Source organism: Lissotriton vulgaris, chromosome 11, assembly GCF_964263255.1.
Source record: "Lissotriton vulgaris chromosome 11, aLisVul1.2, whole genome shotgun sequence".
NCBI classification, from domain to species: domain Eukaryota; kingdom Metazoa; phylum Chordata; class Amphibia; order Caudata; family Salamandridae; genus Lissotriton; species Lissotriton vulgaris.
Window position 1 is genome coordinate 259,913,873 of NC_141699.1, and position 22,550 is coordinate 259,936,422.

Genomic DNA, 22,550 nt, shown 5'->3' on the forward strand with positions numbered 1-22,550 from the left:
GGATCTATTCGGGGCACCTGAAAGGCTGGGGCCCTGGGCAAAAGCCCACTTTGCCCATGCCTTAAAACATCTCTGTCGGGGCTCCGCCCTCTTTGTACCCCTATTTTCTATTATACTAATCCTAAATTGACAACTGTTATTCACTCTTTGAATTATAGAAAAAATGCAGACCCTCACAAGGATCAAGCAGGGCAACTGTCTGATTGATGGCGAAGGCTCATGAAGGCACTTGCACCAGCCACGAGACAGATTGATTTCGGCTGGCAAAGTCCAGGCCCTGGTACACTGAATCTGCCATGCCTTAGTGACATGCTGCAGCATCAAGCATACAGATATGTATGTAACTCCAGTGCTACCAGGGCCTACACTGCAATGCGCTTGCCAACTGACTGCCAGTCAATTTCTAAATTAGGCAGGAGGCACCTCAGTCAGGGTGATGGAGTCATTTACTCCATCTCCCTGACAGAGAAGCAGGCTGCCTGCCAATATATAAATTAGGCCCAGAGTCTTTACCAAAACTGTGGCTTTCTTTGTGGAGTTTGGTCCAGCAAATAAGGGAGGTAAACCATCAAATTAGATGCTAATTCAATAGAAAAAAGGACAACTGGATTGTCCCTTTAATGTTGCGCCACTTTGAAGTGTTGCAATCTACCTCTGGTTCAGACTAGTGCAACATTACAGAGTGTAAATGTAAAATGTAAATGTATTTGAGCTTATATGGCGCACAGCTACCCACAAAGGGTTTCCCGGCGCTTGCTTAGGGAACCCGTCCTGGTATTCCCCTGTGAGATAACCCCGGCAGGGTATCCACAAGGTGAAAGCCAGGCATCCCACCGCGAGGGGCCGTTGTGGAGATTAAGCAAGCTATTGCCCAGAGTCACAGAGTGTGAACCCGTGAGTCGAGAAGGCACCGGAGCGAGAATTATCGAGTCCGTGGAATTTTTGAGCCCAAGACCCGCCGAGGCGGGGAATTGAACCCTGGTCCAGGGCCGATCTCCGCTTCCGGGTCTGCCGCCTCTAACCCCTGAGCCACACTTCTCCACAAGCAGGCCGTGGCTTGCAAGGTTGTGTCCATCCAGAGAGCATGCTGGAATCTACTGAGTGGCTCTTAAGAACCCGCCTTCTTAAATACATGCCATTCAGAGAGCTATGTGCCCAATCTGGAGATTCCTGTTACATCTCCATTTCTGCAGCTCTGTTCTCCTCCTCATTAATAATAAAAAAGAACCTGGAAGAGGCTTGCTTGCATGATTTGTAATTTACGCAGGTCATTTAACTCTGCTCCTTTTCTTCCCTTGCAATGTATTCCCATCCCACTGTCTGTTGTTTTCAGATTATTCTACCGGCAATCAATAAATAAATGATTTTCCTCTTGAAAAGGGCTGTCTAACATAGGTCCATGAGTACTATCCAGTGCATAGTTATAGTTATTGCTCACTGGGATTCTCGTGGAGGAGACAGCTGCATCAAGGCAATTTTCATAACAAGCGCTACAAACACGGCGCGAAGGCGCTCAGCTGTCTCCTCCACGAGAATCCCAGTGAGCAAGGGCGGATGATGCCCGAAACATGTTTGGGACTATGATTTGGCTCTGAAAATTGCTGTTTCCTTCCTACCTGTGGAGAATAAAAGGTCTGAAAACGCAGTTGTGGGTGTCTCAAGCGTTTCGGCGAACTTTGTTTGAATATATAGCGGCCAGCCAAGGTCGCGAGACAACCCCGCCGCTGAGTAGCGGTTCCTTTGCGCCGGTTGAAAGGTGAAGCGGCGTGTTGGAAACTTCGAGGATCGTACGCCCCAAGGTACACTGGCTGGATTACAGTGGTTTTTAAGCAGCAACCTACTAAAAGAATTTGAAATTAAATGGAGGAATAATGGCTAACTACTATAAAAATTGTGAAACTACCAAGACCAGAGTGCAACTTTGCCACACCCATCAAGGCAATTTATATATCAAGCGCTACAAACACGGCGCGAAGGCACGCAGCTGTCTCCTCCACGAGAATCCCAGTGAGCAAGGGCGGATGATGCCTGAAACATGTTTGGGACTATGATTTGGCTCTGAAAATTGCTGTTTCCTTCCTACCTGTGGAGAATAAAAGGTCTGAAAACGCAGTTGTGGATGTCTCAAGCGTTTCGGCGAACTTTGTTTGAATATATATATATATATATATATTTTGTCTTTCAAATGCCCAAAGCTTCGGAAATGCACACGGTAGCAGACAAACTTTTTAAGGTCCATTTAATTGCAGCACACCAGCATTAGACATCCGGAAATAAATTATCTTTTCCTGACGCGTTTCGTGCACCCTTGCACTTGTTCACAGGATTTGACTAACAGCAAAACAAACAGCCTCGATTTTCTATGCATTTAAACAGTATCCTGCTTGATGATTGGTTTATTCAGGTAAGTTCGAATCTGATGCATTATGGAACATGGTGTTCCAAGGCTGAGTCACAACTTCCAGTGAGTCTTGTTTTGTTGTTTTAATTTGTAGTCTTGGTCGTACTTGCCTTTAGTGGGCCTCTGGATGCCTTGGCTGATGTAAATCATGCAGTCTGTTACCCCGTGGTAGAGTTAAGGACAGTCCCAACTTCTCCGGTCCTTAGTTTAGGCGGTGCTACTTCCACGACTGGACTGCCGTTTAATTTATTGTCTTTCAAATGCCCAAAGCTTATATATATATATATATATATATATATCTCTATCCAAAACTAGCAGTTCCCAACTTTCGGAGTGAGCCACATGGAAACCAACCATTCAGCTCCACTTTCATTTAATGGCAGCATGCTGACAAAATCCTTCAGGTAGGTTAAAAACAATGCAGCCATCTTGCAAGCCAGACGCGTTTCAGGAGTAAGTCCCTCATCAGTGGCTTCTTTGGAAGGGCAGGGGGAAGCGTGTTTTGGCATTTCAGACTCTTTAACTACTCCCGCCCCAATGGGCGTGGCCAAACCGGCATTCTGGGAGACAGAGTCCGCGCCAATTAGACCTCAGTGGGTGCAATCCAGATGCTCAAGTGTCCTTAATAAAGGCAACCGTATAATAATAATATATATAGAGAGAGAGATATATAGATATGTATATTGCAGCTTTTGGTAGGTGCATTTCCACTTAACAAATATTGTATGCAGCTAGGTAAAAGGACTTCACTTAAATCTATTGCCCATAATAGTTTTGGTATAAAAAGAGCGGTGGGGGATTTCTAACCGCTCTTTTTTTCTTTCACTATTTTATTTTAATATCTTTTTTCATATAGTGCAAAGAAGAACCCAAAAGACCCGAAAGTGCTTCACATATAAAAGATTGACACTGAAACAACTAAACTGGGCACTTTAGAGTAAGTACACATCTTGCTCACACTCAGTCTCACACACTTGTGCTACATTCTGGGGCATTTTCTAAAACATTGCCCTTTGCTGCCAGTGTGGGTTCCTCTGTGGATCTTCCTTAGCTTATGAGCCATCATCCCTGCTTCATGGACCTGGTTGAAATTTCCACATTGAGAGGTCTGAAGATTCGGACCAGCACTGTCAATCACAGTGTAAGTGTGATGCAGGGGCTTGTAGTTGGTAAGAGCGATGACAGACAAGTTCCACTAGAGAGCAGTGAAGCTTGCTTGAAAGCCCGCCTCTGCTGACAGCATTGCCCGTCAGTGCCCTAAGTACACAAATTGCGCAAGACAGCCATGACACGTTTGCCATGCCATCCATGACACGCGCCTATCTTGTACGCTGTTTACACTGACTAAGTCTGAAGCAGTGTCACACAACTTCAGACTTTTAGAGTGAGGGGAGGAATGCCCGAAAACTCTTATGGGCGAGCCGCCACTGCTTCATAACCATCCCCCTAATGATTTGATTTCCGGATCACTGACATAATATCGAAAACAAAAATATCACGTGGACATAATATCGCATAAAAAATATCGAGGACCAGAATATCAAGAAGGCAAGTGCAAATATGTAAATATAGATTTACTATTCTTAACTCCAGATCCACGTAGCTTGAACGTCAAGGTACATATATCGGGAGTTATGTATAATAAAACTTTACTTACCTACAGAAACTTACCTTCACAATATTTTTATCCTTCATATTCTTGAAAGGATATTTTGTCTATTGATATTTCTGTTTCCGATATTCTGTCCAAACACCATTTTGTGCATCCAAATTTTATTGTAGCTATTTTTTATGTAATGCTTACTAATGCTCTCTTAGTACAGCTGCACTATATATGATAGTAAAATAAATAAATAAACCGATTTTACTTGTTGAATAGGTACAAGTTCTCTTGCCAAGTATCAGTGTTATTTTTCTGGATTAAAGTGAGATGTTATTAAAAAAGCATTTAAATGAAATAATGCTGAAACAGACCTATAAGCAAAGTCAAGCAAACAAATTCCAATATAACATTTCACTTTCACGGGGCAAAGTGTATCAGGCAGGATGGCTTGTTCAAAGCATAATACTTTTAAATGTAATGTTGGTTATTTGTAGAATATGTAATCTGTATTTCCAATTATTTTTAGTTTCCAGATCAATTTATTAGATTCTGGATCAATGAACTAAATTGAGATCGTAATAAATCACACTAAATCACTTGTTCTGAAAAACTGAACGGGTGCCTTTGAACTGCCGACACAAAACAAGGCCCAGTATTCACATTCACTAATGTAAGGGAAGATGGAGAATACGATGACCCACCCGAAAGGGCGGGAGATTTGTTTCTTTAGAAGGTCAGCGCTTCTGTTCTCAGGTGAATCATAAGATGTGGTAAGAAAACCAGACTTGGAACGGCTCATGGAGGGGCTTTTAGAATACGGGAAAGCATCAAACTACTGCAAAACGAGTTTAAAACTCTGGCGGCCCAAATAAACAAAAAAAATTAAAAGTCACGTGACTTTTTTGTCAGTATGAAGTTATATACACAGAAAAAGGCTGTTGCTGGTTAATTGCACATTTATTTATTTTTTGATTATTTTTTCTTGACGTGGAATAATTTTTCCCCTTGATGAAATCGATTCCTCTACCTACCCTGGGAGAGGATGTTCTCCCCTTTGCAGGAGCGAATCCCTAACCATTTGCGGGGTGGTAAATGGTCGGGACGGTGTTTGTTAATGTCCAAAAGCTCACTACTTAGGGCATTGACAAAGTCTCACGGCAAACCACGTCTCGATCTGCCAATTCCACATGCTTTGCATGGTGTTTACTTCTGGAAACAGTCACACAATTGTGGCATACATTTGCACATGGTAAAGGCCTTCACGCGTCCTAGATATCATTTTGTGGATAACCAAAACGCATAAATGCAGCTATTTTCAGCCGTAAACGTGAATAGTTAAATAGCTTTCTCATGCCTCTCATTCCTTCTAACATGTATATTCTCTCTTTCGTTATTCACCTATAGGCCATAGCAACACTCTTCACTTGCAAGGGAATTCTTCTGCTAAATGTTTTAAAAATATTCTTGGTTTCCTGCTCTCGAAGGACAGATTACCAATTTGGTTTGCACACCTACCTTTCACTTATGTGCATAAATAGCATGAATTTCTAGAGTATATTCATGGTTATATTTCACAAACCATGTATTCCCACTTGTAAATGTATTTGCTCACCTGAAAAGATGGCGTAAGTGTGATATAATTTTACGTCGGAGAAAAGCTGCTCCCATGGGCAGGACATGAGAGTTGCATGGCGTGAATGTCTTGGAAAGTGGCTGAACACCTATAGACGTGTGTGTGTGTTTGTGGATATTCACAAACGTCTTCATGGCAAAATCCCACTCAAGATATGGTTGTAGACTTACCCGTGTCTTGGCCATGAGTACTTCCATAGTCAGGGTGGCGGGGGTGAGACAACACCAGCCTTGATAGGGAATCAAAGAGAATATGTTTACTCTCTGGAAAAAAGCAGAGTTCCTGTGATGAAAAAGAAAAATCGCCAGTGCAAATGCACTCATGCTAAGCATTCATGCATACATAAATGTACACCACGCAGATTCATAAATGTATACATTCTTACCATTGTCAGTGATTGTGGAACGGATGGAAAGTTGCAAATGTCACAGCTTCCACAGTGCACTCTTAGAATGTTTTAAGATTAAGAAAAACATACATTCATCCCAAACCTGTTGCTGTTAGCTCAGAAGGTGGTGATTAAGCTGTAGAGAGTATTCCTCCGCAGCGTGGAAATAAAACCTTAAATAAAACCTTAAAGTGGACTCTACAGAGTAATACTTTTAGAAAGTGTGCCTGAAACGAGGATAAGTGGCTTGTAGGCACATTTCGTTACGACCAGGTGAGAAAAGTTCCATAATTAAAAGTAAACTGGGGGTGCGTAATTTATTCACCGTGAAATTGCCTGAATGCTAAATGACATTCCATGCAGTGCCCTCTGGTGCTTAAACTTTAGCCAAGCAGAACCTTCTCTGGCCAGGCATGGTTTATTGTGTGAACCAATACGTTATTACAGACTCCCTGGCACTCAGAGCGTCCATTATGCATCTGGCCCGGGGTTAGTTTGCTTATGTATTTTAACCGACAGCTGGTGCATGCTGTAAATGCTTCGTTTTCATTGAGGGCAGTGCGGATGTGCACGAATCTGCCATAGAGTAGTTCTGCAGTGTACAGAAAGGGGACAGCGTGACCCAGCCACGCAGGTCAGCGGCTGTGATGTCACAGTAGAATGTTGAGGCCGGTTGCAACTGGTTTCCTCTGAGGTAAATCGGCCAGTGTGTTTCTGGAAGGGACCCTGGCCGGACAGAGGACCAGCGGTGCCGCCAGAAGATTTTCTAAGTAAGCATTCTCTCAGGAATGACGGTTGTTCGTGTCTTAATGCACAACCCGGGACTCCTTTCATGCTTAACAATGGCATGGGGGAGGAGGGGGGGGGGGGGGGGGTCCCGGCTCTTAGTTGAGGCCCAAGCCACTAGAGCCATTCCTTGGTGGGGGGCATCAATGCTGGGTAGAGGAAACCCCTCCCTACAAGCAGTGGCTTCTACATGATTTATCAGGAACCTAACAGGTGAGCTCCTTTGTGGACTTGTTATCGGCACCAAGTTGGATGGATGCTTGGATGGTGAACGAAGGTTGCGTGCTCCCTGTTAGGTGTCAGAGCACCTCAGTGCCAATGCAGTGCTGGGGCAGAGACTATAAACAATCTCACTAATACCTGCACCATGAGAAAATTGTCTCTCACTGTTTGATGAATTTCAGCTGTGCTAGAGAACTAGCAGGTTAAGAAAGTCATCCATTCCTATGGGGAACTGTTGAAGAGGCGACCCTGGGGAAAGGGCAAAACAGCCCCAGTGAACAAGTATTAAGTGTTTAGAACCCATAAGGACAACAATGGGGGTTTAAAAGGCTGCAGAGCAACGACTTGGGTTCAAATGGAGAATTGTAAGCAGTTAGTATGATTTAACATGGACACACGGAGAGAACTAGACTTTTAATGCTAAAAGTTAAGTGACCCCACCAGGTTTGAGAAGACTCTCTGAAATGAGGTATATAGGGAGCAAACGTTGTGTCTTCTAAGTTTACACCAAAGGCTATTTCTTAACTCTTGGTAAGGGAAGCCACCGCTGGGTGTGATGGATCCTCACAGTGCTGAGGGCCTAGGTCACCCAACACTTAAAAATGCAGAGCCATTACAGAAAACAAGCATTGGCACAGCCAATAGGTCTCGCTTTTGGGACCTTATAAGTATTTAGTTATGCAGCACAAAATCCTTGGGGCAACAACATTAACTGTTGCATGGTTAAACAATTATAAGGTCCCAACGGCGAGACCTATTGGCTATGCCAATGCTTGTTGCTTAGGTATTTAAGCCAGGTAAAAACATTTCCTAAGGTACAAGGATGGACAGATGTAAAAGTCTTAAATATGATAGTTTATATGCAGAAGATACAGTCAGAAATAGAGACGGCTATTACTTTACACCAACTTCCTAAGGCGTCTTTTCATCTCAGGCCAGATGCATTTTTATTGAAGTTTTTTTTATTGTTATTATAATATTGCAATTAAAAGGTAACTTTGAATGGTTAGCTTTTTCTAGTATAGCTTCTTATAGCAGTTTAGAAATGTTGAAATATTGAAATGTCTGATAGCACTAAAGAGCCTTGCTAGATGTAAAAGTGCTCTTCACAAACACTTATGCTCTCATATACCTGCTTTGTTATATAGATTATTTTCTTAAACCTTCACTTCTTAACCCTTCACAACACAGCATTGCTTTTGGCAGCAAGGCAATTTATAAATGCTTTGGTCTGAGCTGATTTATCCTGTAGAAATAATTACACTGCATTCAGGCACGCTGCTCTTGTATTTTTTACTAATGTTTGTATTTTATTACAATGCGTTTTATTAAAATGATCTTTGAATGATGGTGCATAGGTGAAGCATGAGAAGGAAACGGCAGGAGATCCCTCGTGCATAATGATCCGACAGATGTGCACCAAGTCTAATCACCATAAGCCTGGAAATCCCTCTGATAGGGGATGTTCGAAGAAACCAGATGGGAACAGCCTGCTGCTCTTTTATCGCGCCTTCCTTTCAAAGCCTGCCTGTGCCTCCTTCTATTTCTTAACTTTGCTAAGAACATTACATCTGAATACACGCTAGAGCAGCACCCACCGTAGCAAGTATGAAAGGAAGGCGGAAAGAAACCACAGAAAAAGAGGCAACTGTGCGAATGGAAACACAAGGGCCATAATGCTGCACCTTTAAAACTGGGAGCAATGAACATAAGCTGCAGGCTGCATAGTGCATTGAGACCTTCAGGCCGACATGCTTTTCAAAAGGAACAAGCATTGGCCGCGATTTCGCAAGACACGCGGCCGCGGGACGTGCTCTGTGGAGGGGGAGGGGCGAGCAAGGCAGAGTGAGGCGCGGGAGAGCGAGAGGAAAGTCATATGGCACCTCTGCTCACAAGCCCGTGCACATGCACGCAATCTGTAGGCCGACCATGGTAGCATTTTTTGAAGCCCTTACTAAAAGTCTCGCCAGACCAGGGCATGAGCTGGGTCAGGCGAGACCTAAAAACCTGCAAGGGGCCAGATCTGTGCAAGAGGGTGAAGGAAGGAGAAGGACAACAGTGGAAGCCAAAAGATTAAGAGGATTTCACGATTAAAAGAACAAAAGCACTTCATGACTTTTACCTCCGTTGAGGTGTCCTGGCAAGGAGCTGTCGAAAGAGACAGCTGCAGATCCATTGTTGAAAGTTCAGTTAAATGAAGCCAGATAGTGGTGAGCCAATACACTACGTGAACCTAATCAGTGGCTGGCCTAATATGCGTTACTTGAGTGAATGATTGCCCATTAAGCAGCGCCAAGTAGAAACATAAAATGATAATAATTTACAGTAATCATTTTATGCTTCATGTCCTGCTGCTTTGTAGGCTGGTGGGTGGGCGGGCTGCTCTGCTCTCGGAGCAGGGGAGGAGTGGTTTGCCCACTCCTAAGTGCGCAATGACTATTAGGCCGGCCCTCTTGGGCCATCCAAACCAGTTTTGTGCGCTTTCCCCGTTCTTCATGCAGGTTGCACTACAGCCTGCATGGAGAACATGCCCACCCCTCCAGCCCCTGACTAAGCACCATGTCACGGCGCTCAGACCAGTCACAAGGCTGCATTGCAGTGTTGTGATTGGCTTAGGGGAGGGAGTGTGCTTCCAGTTTCCTGGATTCGGAGGCAGGAGAGCAGGAGCAGAGACGCGGGACCCGGCGGCACAGTAAGTTTATTTATTTATATTCCCCCCTCACGTGACACCCCTGCGAGCCCCCTAGCGAATTGATCGCCAGCAGCACCCCCCAACCCCATGCTCTTACGGCTGCCACGTGCTGCAGGTCGTCAAAAGCTGGGACCGCCACACACGACAAAAGGCCTTGCTGTGCCACTGAGCACAGTGGCACGCAGGGGTGTCTGTACCATGGGTCATAGTGAGGGAAAATGACAGTGGGACACAGAGAAGGTCAGGGCGGGACTGGGAACCAAAACTGGCCCTATCAAAGAGCTCGGCCAGCCCCCCTGGGTGCGGCCAAGCTGTTTGCCAGGGTTGGTTTTGGACGATTTTGTTACAGGGGCCGATTTTGCAGCTATGCTTCAAAAACAGCCCTGTAACAAAAATGGCCCCCCAGGGGCCCAAAATCGGCCCCCAACGTAGTGGCCTACCGGGGAAACGCCCAGTGCCCCCTACAGCCAGTCCAGTCCTGGAGAAGGTACAGAACTGTGGACCAGAGAGGGTGGAATTGCGGCAAACAAACTGGGAAGGAAACAGTTGCTACAGAACTATGAATGTAACATTTCCAGGTACAAAAAGGGAATGCAGCTGCCGGCAGCGCACATAGTGTGCCCTCTTAAGAGGGTGGCCACCTTAGTAATGCATTCCGGCAAATCCACGCATTCCACTCACTGAGACCCCCTACGGGAGTACCCCACATCTGGCGCCTTAGCTGGGTCATTTCCGGCACGCAAGGGGCTGGGGTCAGATATTTATACCTGCCCCCACTCACTGACCATCCTCTTAGTTCCCCCACTGGACGAGCTGTCCAGTCATGTCGTAGTTGTCATTGTGGTCTCTTGGTTCACGCTGTTGTTTCCTCTCTGTTATGTTGGGTGGCGCCCTTGAGCCAGGAGGCAGCATCAGGCGTTGGTGATTTCTTACGGCCTTTGAGGGGCAGTGTTCTTTTCCCTCCTGGCGGCGCCTGTTGCTACTGCTTGCCTCCGGGCATGCTTTCTTGTGTGGGGCCACCAACGTCTGCAATTGCAACCTGGGCAAGTCTTTACTGCCCCTGCCTCCTGGCAAGCTTCGCACCGGCATAGAGAGGATGTTGTTGCAGCCAGTGTTGTCACCTTAGCTGCTACGGGCCCAGATCTCGGGCGCCTTAGCCCGATCATTACTGGCACGCAGGGCCGGGGTCAGATATTTATACCTACCCCCAACCACTGGTCGTCCTCTTGCTTCCCCCGATGGACACGCAGTCACCCTCTCCACTGCATATCCAGCGTGTTGGCGGGATAGTGGGGAATGTACTGTATGTGTTAATATGTTACTTTGTGTTGAAGGCGGAGTTACAGGGTGATCCGGAGGCTGATTGGTACATAGGGGTACCCTCTTCAGGAGCACAATAGGGGTGCCCTATGCCAAACGCCAGGAGTCTTTACGGCAGGACCCTGAATGAAAAAGTCCTTCAAGCGGTTGTAAACCTGAGCAACTGAGGGCTTGCCTTACAACGCTACGTCCCTAAAAAGGCGTGAGTAAAGTCATGGTCCACGGTATTTCAGGGGGATAATCCCCACAAAAATGGTAGCACCGATTGGGTTGGCCACAGTGCAGTATGGCTCATCAGGCGGGCTGGGCAGCTTAGGTCTGTCACCCCTGTCTGCCCTTGAATTGTCCATAAGTTAACCCACTAAGTTGGCATACTTCATGTCTGAAATAAATCTGCAGCAAAACTGTTTTCCAACAAAATTTGTGTGGCATAATTATCAATTGCAGTGTGTCATAAGTATCTTACTATTCTTCGGGTAGTGTTGCCGATATCGGCACTATATTTTTGTTCAGCACTAGGGGACAGAGTTACAAGCTGGGCATGCGGGAAGAGGACGAGAAACAGAAAAGGTAGAGGCACACTGAGGCACAAAGACAAATCTCTACAAGGCCGAGAGAAAAGAGCACAGTGCGACAAACTGGTGAATGGAATGGAGGCACAGGAGTACATAATACAGAGAGAGCACCACTGCACGATGGAGTGTGACGACAGTGCAAAGAGAGAAGGACACTGGACAGAGGTCACTGGCCACCGGACCAGAAGGGGCAGGACAGTGGAGCACAGGGCACGGGACAGTGGAGCACAGCCCACTGCAGTGCATGCCTCAAGACACCGGAGCAGAAGGAACAGACCACTGCAGCAGAGGGCACTAAAGAACACAGGACACTCACTGACTGAGGCAGCACCACTACACGAGAGAGAGGTTACTACGGGGCAAAGAGCGGAACGCTGACAAAGGGCACAGGACTCGGAAGTGAAGGGTATAGGGGAAGCAATGTAGGATCACAGGACACAGAAAGAGCACAGGGAGGGCTGCAGAGGGCGGCACAGTGACGATGCAGGTGCGTCGGCAGCGAGCTGACACCTCCGAAGGCACAGAGAGCACAGACCTGGACAGGAACACGAGGTAGTGGATGCTGCTCCAGGAGAGGGCGAGAGAGGGGATGCCCCAGGAAGACAAACTTAGAGTGAAGCAGTCACCCTCAGGCCGGAACGCAGGAGGAGCCTGAAGGAGTGAACCAGGTGAGAAGGGAGACTGTGCCACCGGCTCCTCACTCAAGTGCTGTGAGGTCAGGGAGCTTTTTGTGGCACTTAGGTCAATGCCTGATCCCTGAATCCTGTGCGGGAGGTAGGAATCACTTCTTTCATTCAGGGGCCACTGGGGGGCGCCATTGGCAGATGCTCTTCTCTTGGGGGCCCTGTCTGGGTTTTTGGGCTGCAGTTTCCTCTCCTCAGAGCAGAGATCTGTCTGGCTGCACCTGTGCAGGAGTATCTGAAAATGTCTGCTTTATGCCGTGTCTTCTCTTTGCTCAACACCCTTGGCAAGGTCAATCACGTGGGAACATGCATAAGAATATATTCCGCAAACTGTATTTTCTAATAATATTCATAGATGCATTACTAGCTGTTTGTTTTACACCTTCTATCTTACACTGTGTGAGTTTCAGGAAATGTAGTCAATCTGGACATGGAAAACTTTCTATCGAATGTATTAAAATAGATTGCACATTTATTAATGTGTAAAATGATATCACTGAATAGCCATGCCATATACACCCATCTGATTTTACATAGAACCATCTAATAGATTTGAATATATTACACAGTCTTTATAATACGTACCAATTGCATGCAAGATGGTTCATTTTACAATATCCGACAGGTATGTATGCATCCAAAAGTTCAGTCACTGTATGTGGAATAAACCACTCTTTCTAATGCGTTGGATTAAATCAGATACTCTTTATTATAGAATAAGTTTATAAGTTTGCGTCTCTCAATATTCCCCGAGAAATAGTAAAAGCGATAGAGGCGCTACATTGGGGTACAGGATAAACGCGAAAGTTGGAACGAGTCAAGAATACCCCAGTGTTAATGGAGTATAATGGCCTTCGGCAATTCGATGCTTTGACTCTGTTAATTTCTAGTGTTTTCTTCTCTGGCCTTATAATTTACCGCAATTCAAAATCTCTGTTTCCACTTGACGCTTTACGCTTTAAGTGCATTCAGCTTCAGCATGACTGCTTGAGTGCATGGCCGCATGCAGCAGCAATTAACATATGGCAAACAAAGATTGGGATCCTAGGTACAACCACTTCGTGTTTATATTGGTAAATTGAACTGAAAAGTTACGTTTTAAGAAAGTGATATAATACACATAGTTAAGTTACCTGGATACCACAGCCTTTTTTCAAGGTTTCATCTAAATGTAATTTATTTTCCATTTTTTGGAATACGAACACAGGGATATTGGACTTCTGTGCCTTTCATATCAGCAACCCTGTGTTGATGACTTTTTTTATTAATCATAATATAATTAATTGAAACCTTTGCATGATAAAAGAAAACAATATCAACAATAAAAACGATTAATCCCCATAATGAGGACCCCTGTAGAACCTAAAAAACGTAATGTGTTTCAGTGCTTAATTTGTAAAAAAAAACAAGTGCAGGGCCCTAGACAGGAGGCCACAACAGTTTGCACAACGCATTTCCACTGTAGTTACACAACTACTAACCATCACATTGTAGTGTGACAGTTCGAGGCCGCCAAGCTTTAAGAATGGCATGGATGGTAGCTATTAGTTGTTGTTAATGTACGTTGAATTAACAAACAGCAGTTTTTCTGCTCATCTTTGAGTTACACAAACATCGCCACCATGTGGCAATTGACAAAAGTGCAGATTCAGGCAATTAAGTGCAATGGAAACTATCAGCTTAAATTAAGCACTGCTGTTCAGTGACCAGCGTGCCTCAATTAAACCTCTTTGAATTGAGCAAAAATGCTAAGAGGACTGTCTTGAAAAGTGCAATAGTAAGTTGGTAGTAATTGCGGCACCAGCTAATTGTTCAAAATAGCGGGCACCAATGCCATTAGTCAATTTCAACATTTGTCCTAAGTGTAATGATGCACAAGGCTAAAATGTCAGTGCTTGGAAAGTGTAACAGAGCATGCGTGGTGGCAACTACTGTGGCTCTTGGTTCAATTTCTTAGAGTGCGCTGGAGTGCCCGCGATGAGACAAATGGCTTGCAATATTATGTTCAACTCAAACTGTAGGTCAAACATCTCACTGTGTGTATAGCTAGTAGTAGCAGCTTGCAAAAAGCAACCTAACTAACTAATGATCATTAGGCAGGTCGTTCTGCAACCACCTGCAACTGGACATTTTGTATTGTAATTTAATAATACATCGGTCACATTGGACACAGACAAGCAGGTCACAAAATATTGAATGGCCAGGGAGTCGCCAATGTCCCTGGGGTGCTTGCCATTACTTACAACATCAGGGTCAAAGATAACGCTACGAGACCATCTAGTTGGGTTAGGGGTCCTAAGACCCCTGGCCTTATTTATTATTTACACACATACAACAGTGTCATCCTGAATTTTGGACAGTAACCACATTATTTACATCTTGTTTACAAGTGATACCCAGCGTTAACAGAGACTATAATTCATGGGAATCACCTAACCATAATTAGTCTGTTCCAGTGCAATCAACAAAATAAATACTGTTCTGAATGAGATCATGACTGGTTCTGTGAAGCTTCCTCTTACACCTCCCACGTCCAAAGGAGGGGTGCTCCTTATGGGAAGGCCCCACCTTCCCTCAACTGTACCGGGAGCTCTCCCGCCTTGGGAGTTCCCTGCAGGATGCTTGGCTGTCCTTAGGATACCTACCCCAGGCACCCCCCACACCCAAGATCCTCGTCCCCTAAGGGCCAGTGATAGCTGCGCAGAAATGCGCATGTGCTGCGGTTTGATAGATAAGGACCACGCTTCAGCGACTGCCCCGACCCCTCAGCACCCCTGCAACCGCCTTTGGACTTAGATCAGCTCTCCTTGGAGGGTCCAGGATGCAGATGTTGATTTGGTATAAAAAAGGATGCCCTAAAGGGACCCAAAGTGTCCCACCAATCATGCCCTCACCCGCCAACCTGTCTAAATACGACAAATCAGCAAAAACACTATACAGTGAATGCGAAAAGAAAAGTATTCAGCATGACTTTAAATACAATACATACATCCTGAATAAATTCCTTTAAAAGAAAACAACAAGGTTAGCCCAAAGTCCCAGAGTGCATAACCTCCCCCAATACCGTAAGCCCCACCTGGGCACACTGCCCTGGGGATGGTGGGGAAAACTCTCCAGCCTGTGTGGCTCCCAGCAACAGCATGTGATGGGACCGGCTACCAGATGCCCTTTCCTCTTGCAGCGGGATTTCGCTGTGGCGTCAGGGATGAAGAATAGGGCACGTTGTTCTCGGCAGTGAGCAGGAGCAAAGAGACCTGATGAAGACTGCGTCGCCATTTAAATATGGGGGGGGGGGGGGGTTGGGCCATGTGACCCTGGAAGCATTTTAATGCTTCTGGGACAGCATTTGGCCTGGCCCAATCCCGCCACCCTTACAGTAAGGACTCGGGTAAAATGCCCTGGCCTTGTGCATGGCCCCAGGCTCCCTGCCATATCGTTGACTCTCCTAAGTAGAAGCGATTCTGTAATATGGCCAGGGTGTCACCGATGTCCCATGGGTACTTACCATTACCTACAACAGCAGTGTCAGAGACAACATTATGAGACCATCTCTTTGTGTTAGGGGTTGTAAGACCCCTGCCCACATTAATTATTTTCATACACAAAACATTTTCATCATACATTTTGCACAGTAACCACATTATTTACATCATGTTTACAAGTGATACCAAGCCTTAACAGAGACTCTAGTACATGGGAATCGCCTAACCATAACTAGTCTGTTTCTATGCAACCAAATAAATACATACCATTTCGAGTGAGATCCAGACTGGCTCTGTGACCCTTCCTCTTACACCTCCCACATCCGAAGGATGGGCCCTCCTTCTGGGAGGGCCCCACTTTCCTTCTCCCATACCGGTAGCTCACCTGCCTAGGGAGTGCTTGTGCAGGGATCCGGCTGCCCTTAGGATATCTACCGAAGGCACGCCCTACAACTAAGTTCCTCATTCCCCCATGGGCCGGTGCCAGCTTGCACCAAATACACATGCGCAGATGGTTGATTGGTAAGGACCGTGTGGCAGCGGCCGCTCCAAACCTCCTGCGCCCCTGCAACCTCCTTTTAACTTGGTGCCAGCACCCCATGGAGGGTCCAGTAACTCAGATGTTAATTTTGGTTTTAAAAAAATGCCTTAAAGGGTCTCAAAGTGTCCCCACCAATCATGATCTCACCCGCCACAGGCCAGTTTAGTTGACCTTCAATTCCCCCCCACCCCCACGCCCAGTGCACGTTGTCCTAGCCAGGCCAGCAAATGCTCAAGAAACTTTGGATTACCCTTTTTCGAAAGGTGCACTCCATCTTGTAAAGAAAATCGCTCACCCTTGATGCACCCATGAGGTATGACTGACAAACAAGCTGTCCTAAACATCTTACTCATCAACAGGTTCGACTGTTTCCCTGACTGACTTACCACCTCTCTAACTGAGCCTCGGAACATAGTTGGACCACGCAATTATGGCCTCTAGAAACTTCTTTGAAACCCAACACATTTTTGATACAATCAGTTAAAAAAAGTCTTTCCGGCCTAGCTCCATCAAATCATTGCCTCCTAGATGCACAATTAAAATCCTTGAAAGAGGAAACCTCTGGGACAATATTCTGTCCACTGCAGTTCTCTAGTGGGCCAAGCATAACCCCACCTTCTCAGCAGAAAGTCAGCTGATATCCGGCTTTCTTTGCTCGCAATGTGTAGTCTCCTGTAGAATAAAAGAGGTTTTCATGCCTCACATAGTAGTGGCCCAACGCCTCTTGCTCCATGGTAGACCGGAGGCAATGATGCATCCAGTGGCCACATCACCTTTACATCTTATCTACCTGTGTTGACAGGAGAATATAGTAAGGAATGGGAAAGTCATAAAAGAAAAAAAAACGGGCCATTCCCAACATGATCAATCTCACTTGGCGCTTGTAGCAATCAGATTTACACCGGCCTACCCTCTGTACTACCTGTGCCACCAATCCCATGCTTGCTGCAGCGGGTGCTGCATCAATTCAAAATGAAAGGGAATTATAGTCTGCAGAATCCAAACCTGCAGACACCAGAGCCCTGCTGAGCACCTTGGCAAATTAATATCTTGTGATTGGTACCAAAAGGGGGCCTACAGTCTCTTGTACCTGGTGGGCCATAAAGGCTTACAGATTCGGCAGCGGACAGCACTCATTTCCTCGGGCCCGGTGAAACAGTATGTGGTCACCCTACCCATTTGGTCAGTCTCAGAATGGGCAATGGTGACCAACAGGGAGCCAGATGGCCACTGAGAATCCATTCGCTGCTGACCAACCCTCATGTTTTTTTTGCTCTTTGCTACCAGCCCGCCCACCCTCAATGCCCCGTAAATGGCAGTGAGAAAGCCTAAAAACCTGCACACCCTGTCAATGCTGGCCATGATATTTGCCAGTTTCACTGTGTCTATCGAGTGCCTTGAGTCTTGTCTACACCCCTCTGAAAGCTGCCAGCCCTTGAGTGCCCTTTGCACCTGGAATGCATTTATCCCATATGTGTACTTCAGCATCTTTGCAAAAAAAGGAAATTGCTACCATGTGTCACTTGGCATAGGACACAGCATGCCCCTCCTTTCTCAAGGACTCTAGGAATGCAATTATTGACTCTGGAGTAAACCATCCTCACACCCCTTTTACTTAATGAAATCTGCGATACGTTCAGCATGTCCCTTCAAAGGCACGGTTTGTCCTGGGAACTAAACTGGCTGCCACGAGGTCTGATAGACCTTGTCGCCGCCAAAGTTGATACAGGAACTGTGACGGGAACTCCGCTGTTTCTGGGTGGTGATACCTGAAATCCTGCATCTTGAAACAAGATAAAGCATTTTAAGTATTGTTCAATACACCAGGCACATGTTTTGATTTGAAAACAAAATACAGTCTCCATCATAGCAGTATTATTTATTTAAATAATCTCAAGAGCATCTTACACTTGGCTGCTTGTTGATAAATGCATTCCACCACTGTTGTCTGGCCAGAATACCACTGATTGATTGTGGAACTGCTCTGTCCATATTTGGAGGACTACCAAAATGGGAAAGAGCTCTAGGAAACCGATGTTTGACACCAAACCAGATTCCACCCAGTCTCCTGTCCATTGCTGTGCCCACTAAGGTGCCCCAGAAATGGCACCAAAGCCTGTCTGCCTGCAGAATCTGCAACAGACCTTATTGCTCTTGGCGGAGCTTGGTCATACCACTGTCCTACTAAATTCCTTCAAAAAGGCTTTCTATATTCTCATGTCCTGGCGAACCTCGCCTAACAACCTAGTTTGATGGAACCTCAGTTCTCCAGAGTGGGAGAGCCTCGTAAATGCACAATTTGCACATGCTATTTGTGACATGACTGTGCATCTGATCTATAACCTCTTGGATACTATCAGAGGTCCCATTCTGAAAATTGAGATCATTTTACCACTGATGGTAAATGGAAAATACTCCCAGTAGTTAAATGTCTCCCATTCAAGAAGTGGCGACACAGGCTGCTGGCACAAACAACTCGACACCTTGGGGTATGTCATGGTCTTTTCCAGTACTGGAAACAATACCAGGTAAAATTGTCGATATTTATTGCTTCTAATAAGATAATCTCGTCTCCTGAATGAAGTAGTGTCAGAACAACAACCAGGTGTCATTAACTAAATTGTAGGCTAGAAATGGTCACTTTACACTCGGGTAATAATGCTTTTTGCAGCAGGATTCTTGTCACTGTCCTTTTATTTCATATTTGTATTTTCTGCCCATTGTATTTCTTAGCGCCGGCTGAAAACTTAACACTAAAGGCAAACAATATCACAATGATAGCTGCTGAAAAGTAGAAAAATATGTTTTTTTAGCAGCCTTTACGAGCTGTAATAGTGGTGACCCTCTTGCACTCATACAGAATGCTGATACCACCATTACTTCCCCGCAGACGGTTATTGAGGGCACTTTCCTGAATAAGCTCTCTGATTCGCCGGTCTAGGGGAGACAATAAAAATCATATCTAGAAATAAAGGCATTAAGGGTGTAACACTATGCCATCTGGCCATAACAACTGTAGTAAAACTCGGAAGCCAAATTTGGCTACATTTGCAGGATAACAATAATATTGCCTCCTCGTTATAAAATGTGGTTTAAATCAAACCTGGCTGGCTAGAGCCAACAATGAACAGACCTGATGCTTTTCTAAGAAAAACCCATTTGATTTCAAGCTCCGAATTAGATGCTCCCATTCTTTTTTTTTTTTTGTTACTTGACCTTATTTCTTTACCAGCTAGCAATATGAACAGCCTACTCTATCCTTCAAACCTCCCCAGCCCTTTTAAATTGCAACTAGCTGGAGTTTGCAATCAAATTTGTATATTATGAGGATAGCTTGTGCTTGCTTCCTGCCCCCTCGTTGCTTGTGCTTGCTCTCCTACCCCCTCGTTGCTTGTGCTTGCTCTCCTGCCCCCTCGTTGCTTGTGCTTGCTCCCCTGCCCCCTTGTTGCTTGTGCTTGCTCCCCTGCCCCCTCGTTGCTTGTGATTGCTCCCCTGCCACCTCGTTGCTTGTGCTTGCTCTCCTGCCCCCCCTCGCTGGTTGTGCTTGCTCTCCTGCCCCCCCTCGCTGGTTGTGCTTGCTCTCCTGCCCCCCCCATTGTTGCTTGTGCTTGTTTTCTGCCCCCTCGTGCCTGCTGTCCTGCCCCCTCATTGCTGGTTCTTGCTGTCCTACCCCCTCGTTGCTTGTGCTTGCTGTCCTGCCCCCTCGTTGCTTGTGCTTGCTCCCCTGCCCCCTCGTTGGTTATGCTTGCTCTCCTGTCCCCCCCCCCCCCTCGCTGGTTGTGCTTGCTCTCCTGCCCCACCCCCCTCATTGCTTGTGCTTGCTCTCCTGCCCCCTCGTTGCTTGTGCTTGCTGTCTTGCCCCCTCGTTGCTCGTGCTTGCTGTCCTGCCCCCTCGTTGCTTGTGCTTGCTGTCCTGCCCCCCCCTCGTTGCTTGTTCTTGCTCTCCTGTCCCCCCTCGTTGCTTTTGCTTGCTGTCCTGCCCCCTCGTTGCTTGTGCTTGCTGTCCTGCCCCCTTGTGGCTTGCGCTTGCTGTCCTGCCCCCTCGTTTGCTGTGCTTGCTCTCCTGCCCTGCTATTGGCATTGTAAATGACAATGCCATTTATTTATGTTTTAAAAAAAAAAACATAAATAAAAATAATGTCATGAGCAATGCCAATAGCTCTACGTTTAAGAATGCCGAGACCATTGCATTGTAAATGCTTGTTTGGCAAGCCATCAGGTCTATTCTTTTGTGCTCCAGTCAACCACGTTGATTAAATCAAAATATTTTGTAACAGGTCAGCAATATAATTTCAAAATTATATGTAATATTACAAAAGTTCTATTTGGCTGTTATTTCTTTGTTCCGTACCCAGGATCGGATTGGTAACGAGGGCACTTGAGCAATGCCCGAGGGGCCGGCATCCGAATTCCAGCTGTGTGCTGCTTTTTTAGCAGCCTGGGGGAGCGATTTAGGCGGTTTCTGCTCTGTTCGATGCTGCCAGAGGCCCAGTGGGTGCCTGAGTGGCATTTCTAGAGGCAGATGGGCGTCAATTACCTCCCTTTTATCAATGGCAGAGGTGTCACTCCCTTTCTCTCGCTGGCCCGGCACATGAATGTATGTATATTGAGCGGGCATGGGGCCTGAGCAAAAGTGGCCTCACTTGTTTTCAGGTGTGTTTCACGTCACAAAAGAAGTCCCGGGACCAAGTTAGTAGCGAGGTCTAGCATGTGACTCCATGTATCTAAGTGTATATCTGGGGAGTTCCCTTTTTACAGACCGTTTTAAGGACAGTTGCCCTCACACCCCTGTACATTCACCCTTATTCTTCTTCTTTTTCACCCATTTGGGACTCTGATTTTAAAACGCTTTGCACTTTCTCCTACAGGTAGTAGCGCTCGTACCATATGACTAAGAAGCCGTGACAGATGTGGTGAACTCCGACACCTCGAAGGGTGAGTCACACATCCTGGTGTGCCACACATTGTTCTAATATGAGAATGTGTTGTAATTGTTTAAATGAATGGAGGTTCTATTTGTGTACTCATGATAGAATTGTGCATATTCAAGTGACATGTTGTCATTTGTTTCCATCCCAGGGTATACTTCGAACATACTGAACAGTGAAAAATTCCTGGTTCAGTATTCTCTCTTTTACCCTATCACATTTTTATCTTGTGATTGGTGCACATATTTTTCACTTTTTTGCAGTAGCTGTATCACAGGCCCTGACGAAAGCCGTGACACTAATTAAGGTTTATCAGGCTGAAACATGTTGGTCTTTTAAGAGCGCAGTGGCCTTGAATCCTGGCACCTGCACTACGAGCATTATCTTGGTTTTAATCCTGACACTGGGCAGCTGAATAAAGGTAGCAATATAGCGGACCCCGTAGCCAGTTTTAATCACTTTCAATCACTTGTAACATAGCACTGCACCTTTTTCAATCACACCGAGCCTTCATGGGGTTTTAGTACACCCACACTCCCTATCAAAACATCCCTGATCTCCTCCCTCGCAGCAAGGTGGGGGGTCGTAGCCCGGGTGAGGACTAGGTCTCTCACGTGAGGAGGTACCCCATGATGAAGCACAACACCTCTGGTGTGTGAGGGGAACTGTCCTTCAAAAGGGAACTCCCCAGATATATACTTAGATACATTGAGTCACATGCTAGACCTCCCTACTAACTTGGACCCGGGATTCTTTTGTGATGTGCAATTATGAATGGGGAGTTGGCACCTGCTGGTCCTTAAACCTCCTCTAGCCCCCTTTTGTGATTAGTTCAGGTGTGTTTCACCAGTGTAAACTAATCCGTGCATTTTTTTAAAACCTCTTCCCCCCTCTTTTTTGAAAATAAAATTTTGCTGAAGCAGTGTTTAACGGAAAGGCAATATGCAAACGTGGGCCACTTTTTTTAGTGTGCCGAGGCTGATTTTTAATCCTAATCCAACCCTGTCCGAGACTCATCTCTACACAATATTGACATGCACATTTAATTTGTGAGCAGGTGTTTTCCGGCATTTATTACAATTGGAAGGTTTTTGGAATGCACCTGTAGGTGTTGTAAACTAACAAAAGTAGATAGAAGTCCTTTTTTAGGTCTCGTAGACCTATTGCTGCCAAGTTGCCTGTGAAGCGACCTACACAGGTGGACGAGCGCCGATATACCAGCGTGGACGCGCAAGCCCAGCCCCCGGAGCCGTGCACATCTCTGATCTCAGTCAGCCATGCCACTCTCAGTTCTCA

The 22,550-nt window shown here is 45.9% G+C and overlaps 1 protein-coding gene across 6 annotated transcripts in view; it reads left to right on the forward strand.

The window, feature by feature from the left end:
• GAL3ST1 (galactose-3-O-sulfotransferase 1) overlaps positions 1-22,550 on the forward strand; it is a 226,085-nt gene that overhangs the window by 129,972 nt on the left and 73,563 nt on the right. For 3 of the 6 annotated variants that reach the window (XM_086943195.1, XM_086943198.1, XM_086943196.1), the window contains exon 2: positions 21,195-21,261. The exons of 2 other annotated variants lie outside the window; for them this stretch is intronic. The gene's annotated coding sequence lies outside the window, so the exon portion shown is untranslated. Of the gene's footprint in view, positions 1-12,055; positions 12,289-21,194; positions 21,262-22,550 lie in introns of those variants that run through there. One more of the 6 variants, XM_086943197.1, reaches the window with a different exon arrangement.